This window comes from Thalassophryne amazonica, chromosome 16 (genome assembly GCF_902500255.1).
Source record: "Thalassophryne amazonica chromosome 16, fThaAma1.1, whole genome shotgun sequence".
Taxonomy (NCBI): domain Eukaryota; kingdom Metazoa; phylum Chordata; class Actinopteri; order Batrachoidiformes; family Batrachoididae; genus Thalassophryne; species Thalassophryne amazonica.
The window spans coordinates 52794364-52817512 of record NC_047118.1 but is presented as its reverse complement, the minus strand read 5'-3'; the positions used below and the strand labels follow the sequence as shown (position 1 = coordinate 52817512).

General features: G+C 40.5%; 1 long non-coding RNA gene across 3 annotated transcripts in view; it reads right to left on the bottom strand.

Annotated features, from left to right (window-relative positions):
• Positions 1-3984: 3984 nt before the first annotated feature.
• Positions 3985-23149, bottom strand: part of LOC117527614 — a 177143-nt gene continuing 157978 nt past the window's right edge. Inside the window, exons 3-6 of one of the 3 annotated variants that reach the window (XR_004565574.1) lie at positions 12839-12900; positions 9448-9580; positions 9226-9353; positions 3985-4103 (exon numbers count right to left, since the gene is read on the bottom strand). This is a non-coding gene — a long non-coding RNA (uncharacterized LOC117527614). Of the gene's footprint in view, positions 4104-7933; positions 8054-9225; positions 9354-9447; positions 9721-12838; positions 12901-23149 lie in introns of those variants that run through there. The other 2 variants (XR_004565573.1, XR_004565575.1) reach the window with 2 other exon arrangements.

The following is a 23149-nucleotide window of genomic DNA, read 5'->3' as shown; positions in this document are numbered from 1 at the left end:
CTGTTGCAAAACATTTTGAGGAAAACTGGCGTGAAGATGGATGGCGGTATTATATCTCAGTGTCCCCCATTTCCCTCCAATCATTTCCCAAGACTGTTTACCACAAACAGGAGAGCAACATCCCGAGCTCTTTATGGATGGCCAAGATCCAACTTTCTGCCAAGTCCTATCCCGCCGTCCGGGTCGAGTGCCGTTGTCTTGACAACTCAGCATCCAAGAACAGGGAGAAGGGGAGCGGTGTGCTGGCGGGGATGGGGTATGATGTCATCTTGTGGTTGCGGAGGGGGCCAATCAAACCCTGAGAAAATTATGTCACCTTTTGTTGAGCCGCTCCATTCAGGGCTATAGAAGTGCAGTGAATTGAGAGCTGCAGAGAGGTCATTTTTTTCTCTGAGCTGTGTGTGTGAGAGAAAAAAGCAGGGCAGAAAATAAAAAAAGGGAGGCAGGCAAGCAGGGAATTGCATTGTGGACATGCTAATGTTGTTGACCAAAATCAGACCCATAAAGACGTCATGAAGCTCCACTTCCAAAACATCAACCTTCACAATACTTTTCCAGATGGCGATGACCTTGTTTAGCACAAATCTGATTCTTGATATGATCCCGATGTTGCTTTGAATAACTTGTCAGAACACGGTCGGGCAGCGGAATAAAGACCGAACACAGTGTAATGGAGTCCAGCCAAGTCGGCTTTGTTTTATTGCGTACAAAAAAGCAACAATAAGCAACCCCTTGAAGAATAACTACCCCATAGCAAGCTTGGCACTCCACGCCGTATTACCCACACCCACCCCCACAAGGCCCATAGCACCCCCACCCCACCCCCAAAGGGCATCTCTTATGGACTCACAGCTGAAATTGACAATGACAGACATTAATGGGAAATCACTTTTGATTTGAATTCAATGCATGTTTCCTACAGAGTGGAATTTCTCTGCAGAACATCACGAGAGTGGGGATTTTCACAAAGTGGAGAAAACTCCCTTCAATATGACCAGTGTGGACCCACACTTTGACATTTAGCACCTTTCTGTCAACATCATGTGACGAGTTGGCTTGCAAAAGCAGAAAAGAGAAATGTCACAGAAAAATATACACAACCTTTGAAAAAGTTACATTAACATGAAATGTTTTCCTCAAAAAAACTGAAATGAGCTTTCAATGGTAAGTGATTATTTTAAACTGTAAATAATACATAAAATGCTGAATTAAATAAATAAATGAATACACACATACATAAATTTGTCAATACCCAACCTGTTAATTTCCAATATGATTGTATAAAAAACAAACATGCATTTTTTTTTCTTCATTGCTTCATTAAAAAAAACCTGCTTAATACTGTCCTGTGCTAGGCAGTTTTTCATTGATGTGTAAATGTGCAACACTGTGTTTCTTTATTTGACAATGAATCTGCAGTTTAATACTTGATTAGTATAATTTCGTTTTTTTTTCATTTAATTTTTTAACACGAACGTTTGGAAATTTAAAATTTTAATTCCTACTGACCAAGTCATGAATAAAAAGATCAATAAATAATTCAATAAATGAAAATATACCTGTATTTTTAATGAGATTTACACAGGAACTCCTGATAGTCCCCTGGAGTTGTACAGGGTAACCCCCCCCCCCCCCCAAAAAAAACCAGAACCCATAAAAATTGTAATAAATCCTACAAAGGTCCAGGAAATTTCTTGCCTGTGGATTGGGTAGTGTTTATAAAATAGGTAGCTGACATTTTCAAGGGTGGTAATGAATTACAGTGGTCCCTCGCTATATCGCGGTTCATCTTTCGCGACCTCGCAGTTTTGCATATTTTTTTAGTGCAATTTTGCATGTTTCTTCTTCTTCTTCTTTTTTTTTTTTTTTTAACCGCATGTGTTCTGCGTCCTCATCAGGCAGGCCAGGCGGCATCACCGTGATCGCTCTCACTGCCTCCGATGCTTACCTCAGGCTAAACTGAATTGGAAACTTGATAATTGTCCAGGCCTCTTATTTATTATTACTTCTATTTGTCATTTGATTTTAAAAATCAATGGAAATAAGTGTTTTCACTTTCTTTTGTCATCCATGTATTTTAACATATTTATATGATGTACTTAGATTAAATGTACTAAATGAAATCACGCACACACACACACGCTGTCACTCTTTTAATATAAAGATGATTTGCCACTCCCTGCTGAAATGGCATGTGAGTCCAGAAGTAATTAGCAATGTGCATTGTTCAGTGTTGTTACTTAATATCCAAAGTTTCTCCAAAATATTAGTCCTATTAGCATTCTGTTTTGGTGGCATTTATCCTTGACCTAAAATGCATAAGCATACCAAATGGCAAATGTCAGCTCTCCACAGATTGCCTGTGTTCGAAGTTATACACGCATGCATAGCATTTAGTCTTTTCTGCATTGTGCCACAAGCAGGTGCTTCTATTTATACACATCCACAAACAGAGATGGCGGCGGAAGACATCAACACAGCACAGTTGTCACTCATGGTAATGCAACATGACACTTAACTAAACTGATAAACCAAATGAACTACAAAAACACAATAAATCAAAAAAAAAACTAACAACACTCTTAAACTAACATGAACCCAGTAACAACATTTAAACCCCAACCCCCCATGGTGCATTGCAGTACAACATTCATTGCTCCCTGTGTACCTAATATCGTTAATTTCTCCAAAAATACAGTGGCTGCAAAAGTAATCAGCCCCTTTGGTATACTTATGCATCTCTGGCTTTCATATTTTAATTAATTTATATCAAGTTGTAGAGATTTACTTTCAGTGTGAGTCTAAGGAAGATCATTTTAGAAATTTTTAGATTGAGACAGTCTGATTTACTTTTGTATTTTAAATGCCATAAACAAATTAAATATGTGAAATACCAAGAGGTATGAATACTTTTCAAGCCACTGTATTAGTCCTATCAACTTTATGTTTTCGCAGCATTCATCCTGACCCAAATACATAAGCATACCAACAGCAAATGTCAGCTCTCCCCGGTTTGTCCATGAGTGAAGCCATACACACACATGCATACACGTGCACAGAGGCCACGTGATTATTATAATATATATATATATATATATATATATATATATATATCTAATATATATATATATATTATATATATATATATATATAAATTATATCTGTGTCATCAGAATGATAAAAATATTACCCTGGCCATATCAGCATGTACCTTTTAATGGTGTCTGCAGGAGAGCATGCGTGTGTGCACACATGAGCTTTTGAAAAGACCAGAAGTTACCTTTGACTGCATGTGATACACATGCACGCTGACGTCCACGTAATCTATTGTAAATCACTCCAGAGGTTGTTAGCAGTTTATTTCTCGTTAGCTTTTACATAATACATGAGAAAACATGTTTAGAATTACACAGAAACACAGCAGTTTCAGCAGCCAGAGAGACCTGCCAGTGATGTCATGGTGCCTCTCTACTCTGATTAGCAGCCCCCCCCCCCCCCCCCCCCCCCCCCCCAAAAAAAAAGCAGATGTGCAAGATTCATAGCATAAAACTGGAAACAGAAGTGACCTTTGGACCTCTCTCGAGGTCAAGGTTAGCCATCTTCGAACATGTCCAAGGTCTGTGTCCCAAGAATATTCCCTGTGAATTTGAAGACCCTGGCAGGGTTAGGACTGGACTTATGTTGAGCACAGACAGATGGACAGATGGACGGATGCAATACCGATAACTGTATTTTGATGGCCTTGGGTAATAACAGTAAAATGTTTACAAGACATAAGCATTCTCAGACCTTATTGATCATTTAAACATTACCACTAAAGCACATAAACAGATGTATGAATGTGAATCTAAAAAAGTCCACAAAGAAAAGTCCCAAGCATTGCTCCAGACCAGCTTAAACTGGTCTGTTCATGGTTAAACTCCACAGTTCAGACAAACTCTGTGCTACAGCTTCGTCACGTCCGAGCTGCTGGTGCTGCTGCTACCAAGAACAAGCCTGTCAGTGACTGAGATCAAGCCGTCAGTAGTTAAGCGTTGAGCCAGGTGCAAACATCTGCAGCAGGGATCCTGATCTTCTGTCCAAAACTGGGATTTACAATGTTCCTAGAAACATAAGACAGAAACTAATGAGTAAAGCTTCAACATTGGCACAAGTTTCACATTCTTAATAAAGGTTACTGGAGAGACAGTCATGAGTCTACTGAAAAAAATAAATAAAAGTCAAAGGTAACTTGCCATTCAAGTTGCTTCACATAACTAGATATTCATAAAATGCCCTGAACTGATCAGTGCAATGTGATTGCTCTTGCATGCACAACTGCTGATCCAGACCTTCTTCACCTACGAAGTTCAGGGACTGAAACTGACATCAAAACATGTCACATGAACCGCTTTATCCACAGTGAACTATAAGTGGTTGTATGTATATAGGGTGTCTCAAAAACATGTACCCAAAAGTAATCTGAAATATGAATACCAGGAAATGTTTTTACTGGGAAATAATGGTGTTTTTCTCATTTCATTTCTCATTTCTCATTAAAGCCCAGGAAAAATGCCGCAGTTAACTCTAATTCAGAGAACAAAAATTGTTGAGTTCTGTGCAACACATCCTAAGAGCTGACTTGCATCTCTTTCCCTACAAAATTCAGTCTCAGAGCAAAATAACTCCCCAGCAAATGGCAAGGAGACTTGAATTTGCTAGGTGGTTTTCTGGAAAACTGGAGACGGATGATTTGTTTCTCTGGAAACTTCAGACGAGGAGGTTACATTGATCATGGGGTGTAAAGATAAAGGGTTAAAACATCAAAAAGGAAAGACTGAACTAAAAACTGTGCATTCGGGAGAAAAATGACATGCTTCGGCCACATGTTCATGCAGAAAATGTCTGATAATATTGATTATTTTTTCTGGACTGTTAAAATAATTTTGGGTACATTTTGTTTGAGACACCTAATAAATACCAACAGACCCGTTCATCATGCAGTTGGAACTCGAGCTACATTTAATACACATGAGAGCACAGATGGTGGCTTTGATTAGAGCATAAAGGAGAAATCCTGATTGAGAGATATGACTTATTTCAGTGGTTACAAGATCAATTGTGTAGATAATACAGTTGTGGAACAATGTGGAGGAGTAAAACATTATATTGTCCAGAAGAACAGCTTCATGGTTATCAATTAGTTTTACTTTGATCATTCTTTCACTCAAATGCAGAGTTAACGGGGCTAGAAGCAGCACTGGAGTAACAATCAATACTCCAGTTTGACTTATGACCTCACCAGGACCTTGATGGGATCTCAGACCATGTGGTTGTTTACAATGGAAGGCCTTGATGCTACCAACGGGTAACACCAGTCTTGGAGCCAAACCTTGCATCCTCACTGGGAAAACCATGAAGATAAAAACCGGTTGCAGCCACTCTTTTTGGGCTCTTTCCTAGCAGCACATTAAAGCTAGCAGAGGAAGTTCCTTTGAGCGCTGTGTCACCAACTCTTCATCAGGCTAGGAGCTACAAGTAGTGTTAGTCAGAGCCAACAGACACCAGCATATGAATGCCCTTCATCACTGCCCAAGAAGAACAGCTTCTCTGTGATCACTGCTCAAGCAAGGGAAAGGTGGTTTTGCCTTTCAGGGAAGCACCACACTGAAGGCCAATTAATTCTCTGGAGAGATGTACGTGGCAGTACCAGGAGACCGAAGGCCAAGTCATTGGCGTCCTGCTGTGTCCTGTCTACTGATGTTCATGAGACTTGGTGACCTAAGGCATTGACTGGATGTCTTTAAATCTAAGTCTCTTTAGAGAATCCAAAGTTGGTCAGAAACTGGATGACCCAGAGAGCAGCCCAATTAACAGAATCAAATCAAAGCAATTGCAGCATGAGGTAGTGAAAAGATGTTTAAATTTAAACAAAACTCCCAAAAAACCCCAAGAATGCACAGTGGGAAGGCAAAGTACAGACAAGCAATAATGCACAAGGGTAAGACATGGGTATGAAAGGGAGTGCAGGATGGACGTTGGGTTGTAAAAGTAGACAGAATCACGGGACACAATCAAAGCATAGACATTGAAGTACGAGGGCTGTCAATAAAGATAGGTCCTTTTTATTTTTTCAAAAACTATATTGATTTCATTCATATGTTTTTACGTCAGACATGCTTGAACCCTCGTGCACATGCGTGAGTTTTTTCCACGGCTGTCGGTGACGTCATTCGCCTGTGAGCACTCCTTGGTGGGAGGAGTCGTCCAGCCCCTCGTCAGGAATCCTTTGTCTGAGAAGTTGCTGAGAGACTGGCGCCTTGTATTGATCAAACTTTTTTCTAAACCTGTGAGACACATCGAAGTGGACACGGTTCGAAAATTAAGCTGGTTTTCAGTGAAAATTTTAACGGCTGATGAGAGATTTTGAGGTGATACTGTCTGCGTTAAGGACTTCCCACGGTGCGAGACGTCGCGCAGCGCTCTCAGCCTGTTTCAAGCTGAAAACCTCACATTTCAGGCTCTATTGATCCAAGGACGTCGTGAGAGAACAGAGAAGTTTCAGAAGAAGTCGGGTTTCAGCATTTTATCCGGAATATTCCCTGTTAAAGGAGATTTTTTTAATGAAAGACGTGCGGACAGGTTCCGCGTGTCGGGACGCAGGAGCCGGCGCGGTGTGGCGGCACAGGAAAAACACCTCCGTGTTGATAACCATTTGTAAAATCCAGGCGGCTTTTGATGGCTTTCAGTGGATGTGAGTATATGAGAAATTGTTTAACAGCTGGACATGTTCCAACTTGTCCTTAAGGCTTCCAACAGAGGTGCCTATCTCAGCTTTCAGTGCTTACAGTCGAGTGAGTATAAGAGAAATTGTGGAGAGCTGGACATATCCCAACTTGTCCTCTAACACTCCGAAACAGAGGTGTTCCTTTGTCTCGCTTCATCAGCGAATCGGTCGTGACGCGCGAAGCCTCCGCACGGCTTTCCATGACAAAATCTCTTGTTAAAAAGTGAAATCTGCCGGAAAATGGCTTGATGTCCAGCTCTTGTGATAACCAGAGAAAGAGCACACAATGGTCTCATATCCACAGAGCCATCCGTTTAGAAATGATCCGTGGTTTGTGCGCGTTGTTGCAGCCCGGAGTGCAGCGCGCCGAGGGTCCTTAAAGGGGTCCTTAAACCTGTAGTAATAGTCCTTATTCTCTGTGAAGCCGTAAAATTTTCACTGAAAGCCAGATAAATTTTTCGAATGGTTTCCAGGTGCCAGTCTCTACAGCTTCTGAAAAAATTCTGACGGAAAAAAATGTCCTTTTCATTCCGCCATTTCCAGACAATGAAAATCCGACGAGGGGGCGGGACCACACCTTCCACAAGGCGTGCTCACAGGCAAATGACGTCACCGACAAGCGTGGAAAAACTCACGCATACGCACGAGGGTTCAAGCATGTCTGATGTAAAAACATATGAATGAAAGCCATATAGTTTTTGAAAAAAAATAAAAGGACCGTTACTTTATGGACAGACCTCGTATATAATGGGCTTTGTATAACGGATTTTTCACTCACATCGTATAAAATGTCCCGTCCGATCCTAGTGTATTTCCATTAAAACCCAGAGCAGTCTGGATGTGCACAGTAACAGAGGTACAAATTAAAGTTCAGCACTCTGACACTCGCTGATTTGACGAAAGTGGGAACGGAGTCATTTCCGTGATTAAAAGTCTGACCGGTTATTTTTTTTCACACCGTACTCAGACTCGGACCTGAACCCTGATGTGCACCTGTTAAATCAGACACAAAAGGCTGTGATTTGACACTTTTCTGCTTTCACTGCTTCATTTGCCATCATATTTTAATAGTTTTTGCAGTGTGCACGCTGATTACAAATGGATCAGAAAACTTTACAACATGGAGTCTGAAAAAGCTGACATTCTACAGCTTACCTTCGAATTAGAGGGGTGATTGTCGAAAGAAAAGCTTGTTGAGGGTCAAATTGGTCCAGAACAAATCATAATCCAGTGACGGAGAACTTTAAAGCTGTCACTCACGTCATTGCATGACACCGCGATCCAGAGCTGCAGAAGCATAAAATCAGGCTTTAAATCATTAAATAAATCATCATAAATTGTAAATTTATGTAAATTTGATAGCTTAACTATTTTTTACATTTATTTTGATTGCACCTGTACCTGGATGTGTTTCTGTATGTGGTTAAATGATTTAAAAAGGTTCATTCAGTACTTCAGTGCAGTTCACCATGTTCTGAGTTGACGCCACTCTCTCAATTAAGGCACTCTGCCACAAACAAATGAGGCACCTGATCTGCTAATGTTCCAAAGTAAGGGCTGCATCCTTCAAACGTTCAAAATGGCAAGCATTGTGTGTTTAATATGTAAGGATTAAACAACGAGAAGCAGTGCTAATACAGTTTGAATGCATGACGCGAAGCGTATTCAAACCGTATAATGCACGGCTTCAAGTTGTTTAATCCTCTTATACCATGGTTTGATAAAATGCTGAATATTTGGGACTATTTATGCCAGTCTCAAGATATTTTCATCCTTGGCAACCGTTCTCTTCTTCTTTCCTGTCTTTAATCTTGTCCAGTTCGTCCGATGTTAAGTCTTTATGCTGTTGCTTTTGCTGTTCTTCTTGTTTGCTCTCCTCCTCTTCCCATTCCTCAAACATTTTATTTTGGCCAAAAATATTAAAGTTCACTTGGAAATCCATGTTTTATCGCGTTTCTGTCATTCACAGCTGTCAAAACACAGCTGATCTGCGCCGACTGATTTGTGCATTGCTGTGGTGATGACAAGAGTGGAGTGATATTACAGTGACTTAACTCGCCGGACTACGTGTGCGTATACACGAAAATAATGCACGCCAGTTAGACATGGAATCTCACTGACCATGGTATATGTCTGCTTTAATGAATATGTAATTTGGGGTGTGTCCACCTAACTGTGCAAAACACTCAGAGGAGATTGTGGAAATAGGTTAATTTAGCACATAAAATGTGATTTATCAAGCACAAAATAAATGTAAGAGGCTTGTGATAGCACCTGTGGTTGTATATGGACTGCGTCTGTCCACTGCCACACACGGAAATTGAAATAGAAGGTGAGCACCTTGGACAGCTCCACCCACAAATAACAATACATAATGATTCTCATTCAATGTCTATTTGATGTCTATTTTATGCCTTTCAAGTGATATGAAGAAAATACAGTAACACTAGAGTCAATACCTGTGCCATGAACAGCTCCTCAGTTGCAGGAAGACACATTTGAAGATCATCAATATAAACCAACAATTTGAGGCAATTTCCACAGCAGTGGTAGTGAATCCGGGTTTGTGCCACACACCATGTACCTCCTGTGAAATAGCAGAAAACCATTTTAAGGGCACATTCATATGAGATTTGATAATGTTCAATAAATAACATCCATCCATCCATCCATTTTCTTACGCTTTATCCGGAGTCGGGTCGTGGGGGCAGCAGCTCAAGCAAAGCCGCCCAGACCTCCTAATCCACACACCTCCCCCAGCTCCTTTTTAGTTAAAATGTTTGTCTTATTTTGTGTATACTTGCAAGTGGCTGACTGAAAAACATTAAAACATGCAAAACACGCTGTTGTCAGCATTGCGTTAACACCCGCTGTCATGTGCACAAGTATTGTTAGTGAAACACTGGCAGAACATTTATCAACCCAACAGTCAAAATTTGAGAATGCCCACACAATTTAGTACTTGTATTTGGAATATAAGTTAATCAGGCCGGAAGTAATGTCAAATTTTCAAACACTTCCAAAAACTGTGACTATTTAGTTGCTGTTTGACCCTCGACTGCTCACAGTTTGTTCAGGGTCACCACAGTAGATCCACATTATGATTTGGTGAGTTTTATGCCGGATTCCTTCCTGACGCAACTCCAGTTTACCTGGTGGAAAAGACACAGCACCTAAGAGGAGTCTAAGAGTCCCATCCAAGTACTAACAAGGACCCACTCTGTTTAGCTTCTGAGCTCTGACAGTACACAGAGCTGTAGATATTAAATGGACTATATTTATATAGCGCTTTTCCATCTGCATCAGATGCTCAAAGCTCTTTACAAATAAGGCCTCACATTCACCCTGATGTGATGGTGGTTGCCATACAAGGCATTCACTACACACCAGGAGCAAATAGGGGATTAAAGACCTTGCCCAAGGGCCATTAGTGATTTCCAGTCAGGCTGGGATTTGAACCGAGGATCTTCTGGTCTCAAGCCCAACACCTTAACCACTAGAACATCACATCCCCCAATATAAGGCATAATCTATAATTACTTGGTCATTTGCATATCACTGGAGCTTCTCCAGTCATGCTCTATTTTCATACTTTGTACATTTCTGCTTTTTGCTGAGATGGACTGTTGCATTGTTCCCTAGTTACAGATTGCCAAGTATCTGCACTCAAAAAAGTGTCACAAAAGCAGATTTTTCTTGACAAGCACCAGTGATGTTTTGCAGTTGGCATATTATCAATATCTGGCTCCAGCACAGTCCCAGTAGAAAGTGGTGTTTATCCCAACCACTGTCATGTGGATGTTAGGCTTATTTCCATCTAATTTCATGAGCAAGTGATGTTTTTTGCGAGGCTACACGTGAAATCAGTTGGTGGAGTCTTTGGTAGGAATGAAAAACATACAGACTGCTGAAACCCTCATAGTTAAAGACCACTGTATTTGTCTTTACGTCATCATCATCATCATCATCATCATCATCATCACTCCTCCGTGGCATCAGAGATTGCCTTGGGGTGCTCCTGCTGGAATCATATATTCAGCAGTCGCAGGAAGTTGGTCTTCACAATCATCATTTTCCTTGCCTGTTGTACGTCGACACCAAGTAGTTTCTCCATTCTCTTCCACACTTTCCTTGGAGCCACATCAAATGGCACCTGTTTCTCTGTTCTGGAGGTTGTCATTATCCAGTCTACGCACAATGAAGGTATTTCATATGCTGTATCACACAAACGTCACAGATGAAAGGAATGTTTGTAATGGCCCAGTCACACGGCATACGACGATTCCTGAACGAAGGGAAAAAAAGTAGAAAAAGGTGGACGAACGAGCTTTCTCACCGAATAGCCTGCGAATCAAGAGCACAAAAGGAATGAAAGAGGAACAAAATGAAACCGAAGCTAGCGCTGATCTCAACGCTTTAAACGAAACTGCGCGTGGAGCTACTGCTGGAGCAGTGTGTGTCTGCATCTCTGTGTTCCAGGACTCGGCACTGGGATGGAGCTCATAACGCCTGAGTCCTGGAGAAACTGCAAATAGAAGCTGTGGAAATCTGTGCGCATGTCAGTGGACCCACCTGCTCTGGTTCCTTGTACAGAACAAAAGAGGAATCATCTCCTCATCATCAGAATCCACACTGTCTGATGACAGGCTGTGTGCTACGTCTTGCTCCAACTAAAAATAAATAAATAAAACACTGGTGTGCCGTGGTGGATTGCTGTATCACTGTATTACATTACTAAGCCATATATATTGATTTACAACAGAAAACTGTCAAAAGGCTGAGTTTGTCATTTCCGACGGTAAATGAATGCAGCGGCAGCAGCAGTGCTCAGAAAGAGCTTCTGTACTATATGAAAACATTCAGCTGGTTGAACAAAGTCAAACTAAAGAAAATGAAAAGATGGACAAATTGAGGTTTTCGGTGGCATTCGTTTTAATTTTTCAACAGTTTAAAAAATCCTGACGAAGCGCCAGCTGCAGGAACAAAGCTGCACGAAGGTTAAACGATGCCAACGAAAGTCCAGATTTCTTATTTCGTTTGGGCTTCGTTGCCCTTCGTTAAGTCCTGTGTGACTGTGCCATAAGGGCACGTAATTTCTCATTTGATATTCTGAAGCTCCAAACAACTTCCGTTCCTTCACATTCTGCCTGATCCGGTGCATTTTTTGTTTGTATCCTCCCTGAACCATTTTTCTGAAGAAGCTATGCCAAATGACTTCAACCAAATTATCCATTTGGAGACTCATCACTCACCAGTCTTTTAGTTACCCCACTTAACACTGCATTCTAGCTGTTTCTACCCATTTTTACACCTCACCTTTGACCAGAATCAACAGAGCAGCATCAGAGTACAGAACCAGGTCCAAAGGTACCCATGACTGTGACTGGACTGAGCCTTAGACAGCAATGGAGGCCAGCCTGCATCAGCATATCTACTGTACACACACACCACACACACCACACACACACACACACACACACACACACACACACACACACACACACACACACACACACACACACACACAGTCCCCCTTCATTTGCTGCTTGGAAAACTGAGCCTAGAGGAAAAAAGATAGTGCAAGCCTAATATCCATAAAGGGGAAAAAAAGGTTACTCATGTCATGTTGGGGTCAAGCATGTTTCACCTCCAATAAGAACACCCCCTGTTACCCTGAGAGGCACATATATACAGTACCACCCATTCAGCTTACTGGCTGCCCCTCAGAGTTCCATCAACAGGTTCCTTTGAAGGCCACAGACTCCAAGGTGGGCCATCAAAGCATATCTTCATTCAATTCCACTGACAGGATCTTAGGCTCCTGAGAGAAGCCGCGTTTGAAGTGATATCTCTGTGCCAATGCATTCTTTACCGTGCTGTCATGACTTGAATTACCAAAAAAAAAAAAAAAAAGCAAGGGCAAATGCCAACACTGCCACCCAAATAATCTCTGATATACAGGAGAGCTACGAGAGTAACATCTGTTTGATCCTCATCCACCATGCTGCTTTGAAGTAATGGTCAGTGTTCATACTTTATAAACAGATTAAACAAAAGCAGGATGAGTCCCACCTGCTGAAGCTCTTGAGTTCAATCACATTTCCACCACTCAGCCTCAGCTCACCTGAGGTTATCTGAAAGAACAAGAAATAGAACATCAAATGATTAAAAATCAAACTCTGGGAACTTTGACAAAAGTACCTCTAGGAATTATAATATAATTCAGCCCAGCTCAACCCATACTTGTCCTGAAACACCAATAAGTGTTTCTTTGTTTGTTGTGTATTGGAAAAATAAATTGTTTCTTCTTCAATTTCCATAGGCCGAGTAGAGTATTGTCCATAGTGGCTCACCATGTCACTCAAAGTGCTATACTGTATGTAAATAGGTGAAAAGAATATTATAACTATTGATATTGTTCATTTTATTATGACACTTATGTAGTTCAAAGAACATCAGTGTAATTTAAAGCAAGATAAATACAGTACTCCCACTGAATAGAAACCACTAATGGTTTCAAGTGTTTTTAGCTTCCCTGCTTGGTTGTTTGTTGAATACTTAAGGACCTCAAAGCTACAGTGTGTAGGATTTAGCAATGATTATTACTAGCAACAATAAACCTTTGTAGTTTCATAAGATTTGAATGAGCCCTTCATATCTTCATGGGAGTGTGCCACCTTATGGATGGCGCCATATTGACTGCCATGTTGATACCCCACAGGGACATACTTACTCCACCTTTCACATTTTGCAGTGAGGGACAGCAGATTGAAGAAAAAAGAAGAATCATCAATGGTTGTTCCCCTATACATGGTCTAGTGGTTATTACTGCAGGCTAACAACTTTGACAACCCTCATTTTGGTAAAATGGAGGATCAGACAAATTGCTTTCCATACTCGAAGGAAAGGTAGTGTGAATCCACTTCACCAAAGAAGCAATGAAGGGAAACTGGACAGTGATGGCATAATATAAAATACAACCTCATCACAAGATGACACTAAGTTCTAAACACTGTAGCTTTAATCCAACATTATTTTTTTTTTAAGTTGGTCCAGGTCCCAACTTAAAAGGGCAAGGTCACTGAAATCACTTCAGTTAATCACTTCAAAAAAACTTTGCCAGGGAATATATATATATATATATATATATATATATATATATATATATATATATATATATATATATGTGTGTGTGTGCGTGTGTGTGTGAGACTTGACTGGGTCCTTCTTAGGCAAACCGATGATCATCCCACTCTCTTTTCTGTAAATCGAATTTTTCAGTGACACAACTCTGTACCTGGCAGTTAAAAAGAAAGGAAACAGTCAAAGTAGCTTTTTCATTAGGCTGTAATTTGGTGTGCTGGTTTTCCTTCTTAAGGTCATGAAGTTCAAGTCAATATTGGATCAGGAGACTTGTAGGTTTCTTGATACAGACACGTCTTTTACTGAGTCTATGTTCTTTGGATCAGCGACAGCTCGGGTGCCTCTTCATCCATTCGTGGACAAAGGTGCACTCTGGTTCTGAGTTTCAGTGTTCCAGACCTGTTACCATGGCAACAAATGCACTGTTTCCGAGTGACACAAAGCCTGAAGTTAAGAACCTCCTTTCAGGTTGAAGTCTCCAGGAGTTGAGGGGAAAACAGCAATAACTGGATGGCGGGGAGGGAAACTGAACACCAGCAAATTGCTTCCCAGAATTTCTGGAGGATATGGTAAAATGAGTCTTTCTTTCCTCTCCCTTTTAAAATACCTTTCCTTGGCACCAGGCACCATAGGTAGTTCTGCAGTGGTCACATTTACTTTATATTCTTGCTTAGATTTTTGTTTTTCTTTACTATCGTACCGCCTTAATTGAGTTATCATGTGTATCAGCATCCTTGTGTTGCATGTGGCTAGGCTTAGTCTCACAATGAGGTAATGTTTAGATGGCCGGCAAGCCGGGAGAAGGGTTGGTCAGGTCTTGATTAGCTCAGAGGTAGGGGCTCTCTCAAATATTGGACACCCCTTTGTGTAGTGAGATTACAACCTTATGAAAAACTGCCCCTGCTGACATGCCTGATGGAATCAGAGCTTCCTGACTGCTGCATCATCCTGCTTATGAACTTGCCACACATACGAGTAAGGGATAAAACACTGAACCAAACACAAAGCGCACACATTCTGACATTTTTGAACTATAGGAGTCACAATTTAGCTAAACAAAAATGACACAATGACTTCTGCACATGTAAGCTGATGCACAGATGGACTGACAAATAAATGCATACTAAGACATCTACATAAATGCTTTTGACATTTTATGTGTTTGTAAAACGTATGCACAGTGCATGTGGGAAACTCCACTTTTCATGTATGCACTCTTGCAAAGGTTCTATGGATTTTCACATGAAACAGAAACATCCCAAATGGATCCAAAGGCGGAGGACAATTCTGTTTGTATATGTGTCAGTTTAGGCATTTAAGCAGTTTCCAAGGAATCAGGTAACCATCATTAAGTGTTAATAATTTCCCATCTATTGTTTGTTTACTCCAGTAGTCATAAACTGCTTTGTTGGCCGTATCACTCATTCACCACAGAAGTCTGCAGACGGCACAGACCGACCAGCATCAACAGCACATCTGCTTAGCTCAGAGCACACAGCCAAAGAACAGTAGAACTGAAACACTTTACTGACTGCATTAAAATTGTAGTGTCTCATTACAGTTTAACACAAATCCAGGATAAAGTATTGCTCATGGCCCCCCTGAGGTACTGTATATGACTGCTTTTCCCGTTACTGCTCACATGCTTTGATGCATTGTGTGCAGATCTTCTTCCTCTGCCAGAAAACCTCTCACTTCTTTTCCACTGAACCAGAATGCACCGGGTTCCACTGCACACAGCTCTAACAGGCAGTGAGAGATGACAGTCTGAATGGTGGAGTTCATATCATGCACAAAACACACCCAGGATTAAGTGAGAGATGAAATACAACATATTTGTGCCCTGCACTGCTCTTATATTACAAGGCATGTCAAGAGCAAAGCGAAGTTTGACACTCCCCAAAGAAAGACGATGGTAAATGTTTTGTATTAAGTCCACCTCCATGTGCATGGGAGCAAGAGAGACGTTGCTTCATTAATCTTAAGGTGGGTCGATGGATTTCAGCCGATTAAATTTAAACTCCAACAGGTGTTCTTCTGAAAGTGGCTCTTAGCAGGATTGCTATTCCAGTATCTGTAAAAATGACCACCCGTTTCACAACTCCTTGAGGGTAGAGACTGTTGTGGTGCTAAGATGGAATCCTGGGTAGTATTATTATTAGTAGTAGTATTACAGTGATAAAACTCTATCTTAAGTTTGACTTCACACTGAAGATTGAGAGTTTGTTAAATGCAGTAAAGCTAGAATCTTGTCATTTTTCTGTATTATTCATCGATTCATCTGTCAAACACATTTAAAACTACAACACAATTATTTTAATTCAAGCTAACAAATGTGTAATGCAACAAGTGAAAAATATATTTAAAAAACATAAAAGTATCCGTATCAGACTTTGAGTTGCAACTTGATATTAAAAGAACTGTCAGTGGATCAGAATTAGTTCTACTACTACTACTGCTACTGCTAATAATAATAACATAATAAGAGTATTACTATTACAGTAATAAAGATAAGTATATCTATATTAAGTTTGATTTCATACTTAAGACTGACAACACTTCAGTAAGTACATTCTTGTTATTACTCAACTATAACTAAAAGTTCTACTACTACAAAAAACAACAACAAAATAATAATAAGAAGAAAAAGAGGTAGATGATGATGATGATGATGATGATGATTATGATGGTGGATACAAGCAGCAGAAATGAGATTCCTCTGTTGGGTGTCTGGGGTTACACTCCTGGACAGGGGTGAGAAGCTCGAGTATTCGGGAGGGACTCGAAGCAGAGCCACTTCTTCTTCACATTGAAGGGGGCCAGCTGAGGTGGTTTGGGCACCTGGTGTGGATGCCCTCTGGTTATCTCCAAAGGGAGGTCTTCCAGGCTCGTCCAACTGGGAGGATGCCCCAGGGAAGACCCAGGACATGCTGGAGAGATTATATTTCCCAGTTGGCTTGGGAACATCTTGGAATCCCCCAGGAAGAGTTACAGGACTTGGCTGAGGACAGAAAAGTGTGGGATGAGCTGTTACCTCTGCTGCCTTGACCCGGTGTTGCCGACTGAACGGTCCGCCCCTAAAAATCGGTCCGCCTTTTGCATCTGTGCATGCCTCATTTCAGACCACAGCAGCACGACTGAGACGGAGTCTCTTCACACAAAGCGATCAAATGGATTAATGTGATTATTAACTATCAGATGATAAAGGTAAAACCTCTTAAATCATTCTAAAGTCATTTTTAAGCAGAAATGAGGAAGGTTTAAGCAGAAATGAGGCGAAATTGTGTGACGCATCAAAATGTCCGACGTGCAGTGATCGCATCAGCTAGCAGCTCATTTAGCTGTGGTGTTCTGATCGTTTCCGTCGCCTTTTACAATGAAATAACGCTGAATTTATGTGGAAATGATTGTTGTACAAAAGCTTCAGATATCTGTCGCTGAGATAGATGATGACTGGAGTGCAGTTTGAAGCAGAAACGAGGTGATAATCCGTGAACCGCGTCATCAGGGGGACTGATTTTTAGGGGGACTGTTCGGTTGGTGACACCAAACCCGGATAGACGGTTGAAAATGAATAAATAAAAATAGTAATAATAATAGAAACAGCAGAATAAAAGATTATCCATAAGGTAGTACGAGAAAAAGGAAACAATTTTGACAAAATGTCAATGCCTGACCAAGTATTGGTTGTGATCCACCACCAGCTACCCATAGATGAGAAAGATACACTCTTGCATATATGCAGATTACAAACATGCACAGATTTGTGTGCAATAACATACTACTGTTGTGTTCATCTGCTCACTTGTCACATCAAATGAGGGTCCACATCCAACTCTGAAAAACCAAGCAACAATCTGCACCCCTAAAAACATAAAAAAAAAAAAAAAAAAAAACAGCACTGGAAATAAATAAATACAAAGGAGCTGTGTCTGAAGCAAAGCTTACAGGGGATTTGATCTGAGCCACCCACTAAAGACGGCTCAGGCTATAGGATGATTTTAATTATTGGATATAATTTCTTATGGTCCATTAGTTCAAAATAAAGTGCTGATTATAAAAGGATGCGTAAACAGAAAGTTGCAAATGCAGCCGTACTTTTTTCCAGATGTGCAATCGCCAGTTAATTAGCAGTGGTCTTAGATTCTTTTAAGCTTTCTAAAATAAAGCTGACTTAAAACTAATGACAACTGAATAAATGCAACATTGTGGTTTGTTCAGCCACACAGCAAACTTCAACACCTTTATGCGCCTACTGTTTAGGAGCCTCCGCTAACAAGCACTTGTGTGTCTGTAGCGCACTTTGGGAAACAAATACTTGTGCACACAAGCATACCGTGTCACATGCATGCACGTACACAGACACACACATACCACCCACAAACACTGGCACAAGCGTGCGCCAGCGCTCCTTTAAACCAGTCATGTGAAATGACCCGCTCCTTTCTGCAAATCAGATTACATCTCCCAGTTTGGGTCTGCAAGTTCATGCACATGCACTTACACCTTAGGGCTCAGTCATGTACATATACACACAAACACATGCATGCACACAGTGTGCAACAAGGTTTTATTTCCCAAACGTCCAAATATGAGCCAGGTTGACAAATACTGGCTCGACATATGCATGCCCTACATCCACAGAATGTAATACTGTATGAACTACAATGGTCGTAATTTCACTTGATTTTCATCAAAAAAACAAAATAATTAATTTGGAAGGGAAAACCAAACAAGACTGTGATAAGACTCCTTTCAGCGGGTCTCAACTGCTGTTTGGCAGCTCAGCCACGGAATGTGGAAATCATGTGGAAACACGTTTACAGTGTCTTTGGCAGGAATGCCAATGATAGTTGATTCAGCACTTTCTACCACCAAGCCATGATTATTTTAAAGCAAGAAACTCATACTAGAAGATTTAAATTTACAAGGCTGAGTTAAATCACACACCCCCCACCCACCCTACCTTCCCAAAGTTATTCGATTAAAAAAGGGTCACTTCATTTCAGTGTAATTTATAGAAATGATTGAAGCTAATTTGGCTCAGGGAGCAAAAAAAAAAAAGCCACGAGTTCAATTTTTCTGACGTTTACTCTGATGCCTAATCATGACACATCTTAATTGACACCTTTACGGTGTCAAATCTTGCACGTACTCACGTTCTCGCTGGGGAGGCCGAGATTTCGTTGTAAGTGTAAACAAGCGTTTGCAGCAACTTGTTTGCAACATTGCGTCGTTATGGAGGTGAGTTCAACCAAAATATGTATTTAGGTGTTTAACTAAGATAATCGTGAGTCTTTAATGTGAGTTTTCTGTGTCGGGAAGTGGTTCTTTTCAGGTATCCTTAAGAAATGATTCGATCCATCGTCATCAATAGTCTTTTGCTTAACGATTCCCTTATCGGTCCTTCAGAGTGGACATTATTTTTGGGAGTGTTTGTCAGGAAAATGATCATTTCTCTGCATTGATTACAGACCCTGCAGCGGGTCTGTAATCAAGCGTTTCTGCAGCGCGGCTTTGCTTTGAACCTTGAACCAATGAAGCAGTGCTTCGATCTGCATTCACGGTTTTACAGTAGCCTAGAATCCTTTGCGCGCTGGGGAGAGAGGGGTGATAATGGCTCAGCTTAATGCTAACTTTAACTTTGAAAATGCCATAGACATGCTAACACGTTAGCATCGGTCCTGTTTTTAAGTTATAAAATACATCTATCAACTGTTTCAGAAGACCATAACAGGTCGGTAATATCCATATTGGGACCAACACACACTTCTCGCCTTTTCATCTTTTCCTCTGTGGACAGTTCTTGGGCTGCACGCTATGACGACATTTGTTTACACACAGCGAGCGGGTATGCCGATACTCGTTCGCTACTGTGGGCGGGTATAGCCAGGTAGCATCGACGTAAATCTACACTACTGGCCTAGCAACGCCTCGGTAAAGTGATAATAATGGAGTTTACTTGTTAAAACTGAGGCTGCTATAATGAGCTAGCTGTGTTACAGCATTTCATAAAATCTCATTCTGCCTAGGCAAACACTACAAAAAAAAACAAAAACAAAACAGGACAGGTCCAAGTCAAGACATGACAGTATGAATACATTCCATGTAAGTAATTGCTGTTATCTGAGTACAAACTGAAAAAGTTGAAACGCTAGCTTTAAGTTGGTTCCACTCCTCCAGCCAATGCAAAGGAGTCGGTATCGGGTTATTTGGTCACGTGACTTTTAGTCAGGATTCTGACATTTGGCTGAGATACGCCACTCTGTGATTGGCTGCAGCCTTTGTTTACAACGTAGCACTGGTACCACAATCCATGGAAACAGAGACTGGAATGGACAGTACGTGACTAGCGGCGTGCCGCACAGCGGCCATTACTAAGGGTGGAGAGAGAGCCTTGAGCCTGTTAAACAGAAGCGAAATGAGAGGAAAAAAGGCAGCCAGTGCTTCACCATCAACTGCACCAACTACAAAAACAAATTCTCCAATACTAAAATGAACTGTACAAGAGCCTTAATATACGAGGGTAGGCTGAAAAGTTCTAAGACTCACTAAGATGCAGTTAATGCATTACTCCTTCATGGGGAGCCTTAGAACTTTTCAGCCTACCCTCGTAATTATGTAAAAACAAATGTCTATTTTAAAGTTGTTATGTCGCAATTTAATATCGATATACAGAGACTATAACTCAACGCCATAAGTTCTTTTCATTAAGCTGCGTTCACATGCATACAGATATAGAAACAAAAATGTTTAAATATATTTATGTCTATATATATACTTCCAGTTGTTGTTTAATATGAAATGTACATGGTGGTCACAGGCGGCATTTAAATTTTAACAGTGTGGTTGGAGGGGATGGAGAAGGTACTTTTTACCCTGACTGAGAGTCAAAAGTCATAAATTCTGAATGGCTTTATATCTACTTGTAATAAAATGCTAGTAAAAATCATATATATATATATATATATATATATATATATATATGTGTGTGTGTGTGTGTGTGTGTGTGTGTGTGTGTGTGTGTGTGTGTGTGTGTGTGTGTGTTAAGCAATAATATTACAGCGGAAAGAGCAGCAAGGTAAATGAGCACAATGACAAGGTATACTTCAGATTTCTATTTTAATACATAAGGATTTTTTATCCAGGCATGTATGGGTTTGTTAGAGGTTTTAATCAACTTGAATACAACTTACAAGGCTTAATTTATAAAACTCCATCCATCCATCCATTTTCTTCCGCTTTATCCGGAGTCGGGTCGAGGGGGCAGCAGCTCAAGCAAAGCCGCCCAGACCTCCCGATCCACACACACCTCCCCCAGCTCCTCCGGGGGAACCCCAAGGCGTTCCCAAGCCAGCCGAGAGATATAATCCCTCCAGCGTGTCCTGGGTCTTCCCCGGGGCCTCCTCCCAGTGGGACGTGACAGGAACACCTCTCCAGCGAGGCGTCCAGGGGGCATCCAGAAAAGATGCCCGAGCCACCTCAACTGACTCCTTTCGACGTGGAGGAGCAGCGGCTCGACTCCGAGCTCCTCCCGAGTAAAACTCCATCGAGAATTATGATCAGGGCTGGATCCAGAGTGAAAATCTGACAGATGCATTTTTGCCCAATGATAAATTAAAAATCGTACGCATCTTGTTATTCAATAATCTTCATTCTTTTATTTGTGTGCAACATACACTGTCACACTTCTTTTAATATATTTATTATACTTCATGGACCATAGTGAACACTTCTTATTTGTATAAATTATAAATTATTGCCAAAATCTTTCAATTATACCTGAATCTATATATGATTTTTTTTTTCAATTGATAAAATCAATAAAAAATATGACTGCATATATTCTTAATAATAATATATTGAGATACAGACAGGTCACAGAAGACATTTTCCATTGATACCAATCAAAATTAGAAACAGTCCAGCAGGTAACAATATTCATCATGTCCATGACTAAATATACTAAAACAAATACATCACAATTGTACACATATCACAGTTGTGATATGTGTACAAAACTGTGATATGTGTACAATTGTGATGTATTTGAATTGAATTGAAATTGAACATTTTATTGAGTCTTAAAGTAAATAAATATGAAATTGTCACTGGCTCCTTAAACTTTGGACATAATAAACTCTACATGGTGGATCCTTGATCTCTGGACATAAATAGAAATAAACAAAATCTGTAGTTTTTGTCAACAGCATTTCCTTTCAGACATTATTGGCATGAATGTCTTTCCATATATCTGAGCTGAGCTCTTACAGCTGCTGTGCTTCACTTCAGGATGTAATTTATAAAGAAATATAGGACGTTTCATTTTGGGATGAAAAAAACTTTTAGTCGATTGTAGTTTCTTGTCTGTATTACAACGTTTAGAAAGAGGTGTCATTTTATTTAAAGCGGCAATTCGTTTTTAAAGTTATTAATTCCGACCGGACTCTGTCTCTGCCGTGCAGCGTTTCGAGCTGTGTGAACAGAATGGAGGACGATTCTCGTTTCTTGACTGCAACTTGACAAGAGTCCCAGTTAGTGACTTTAATACACACAAAAGTGACTCATGATATTTTAATGGCTTTGAGAGGGGTTAAGAAGCGGACTTACCGCTTCTGAAGAGCAGCAAATCAAAGAGCCACGAGCCATTGAATTGAAGCATGGCTTCAATGGTTCACAGCTTCAAAGTGGAGTCCTGCTGCAGAAACGGTTGATTACAGACCAAACCCTGAATATCCGACTTTATTTGTACGTCCGTATGACTCTGAAACTCAGAAAAATCCGTATAATTTACGGACTATAGGTTGACATGAAAACCAAAGCTGTGTTCACGGTGGGGACACGTTCGGCACTATTCGGGATTATTCAAGATTTTTTTTTTTTTTACCGATGACGAACGATGCGTAAATAAAATTGACTGATGCAAGTGCATCGGTCCAAACCGGTCTGGATCCGGGCCTGATGATGACAGGAAAAAAAAACATCACAGTAAATGAACAGAATGGCGTTATTTTCCCCAAATTTCCACACTTTACATAAAACATTTTTTTTCTACCCAGACATGTATGGGTTCATTAGAAAGAGCAATTAAAGGGCTTTAAAACAAACCTACTTTTATTAAAATCTGTTAACAAATAGCGACAATAGAGAGAGAAAAGCAGCACAATTTGTCATTTCCCCAAATTTCTGCATTTTACATATAAGGTTTTTTTTCACCCACACATGCATAGGTTCACTGGA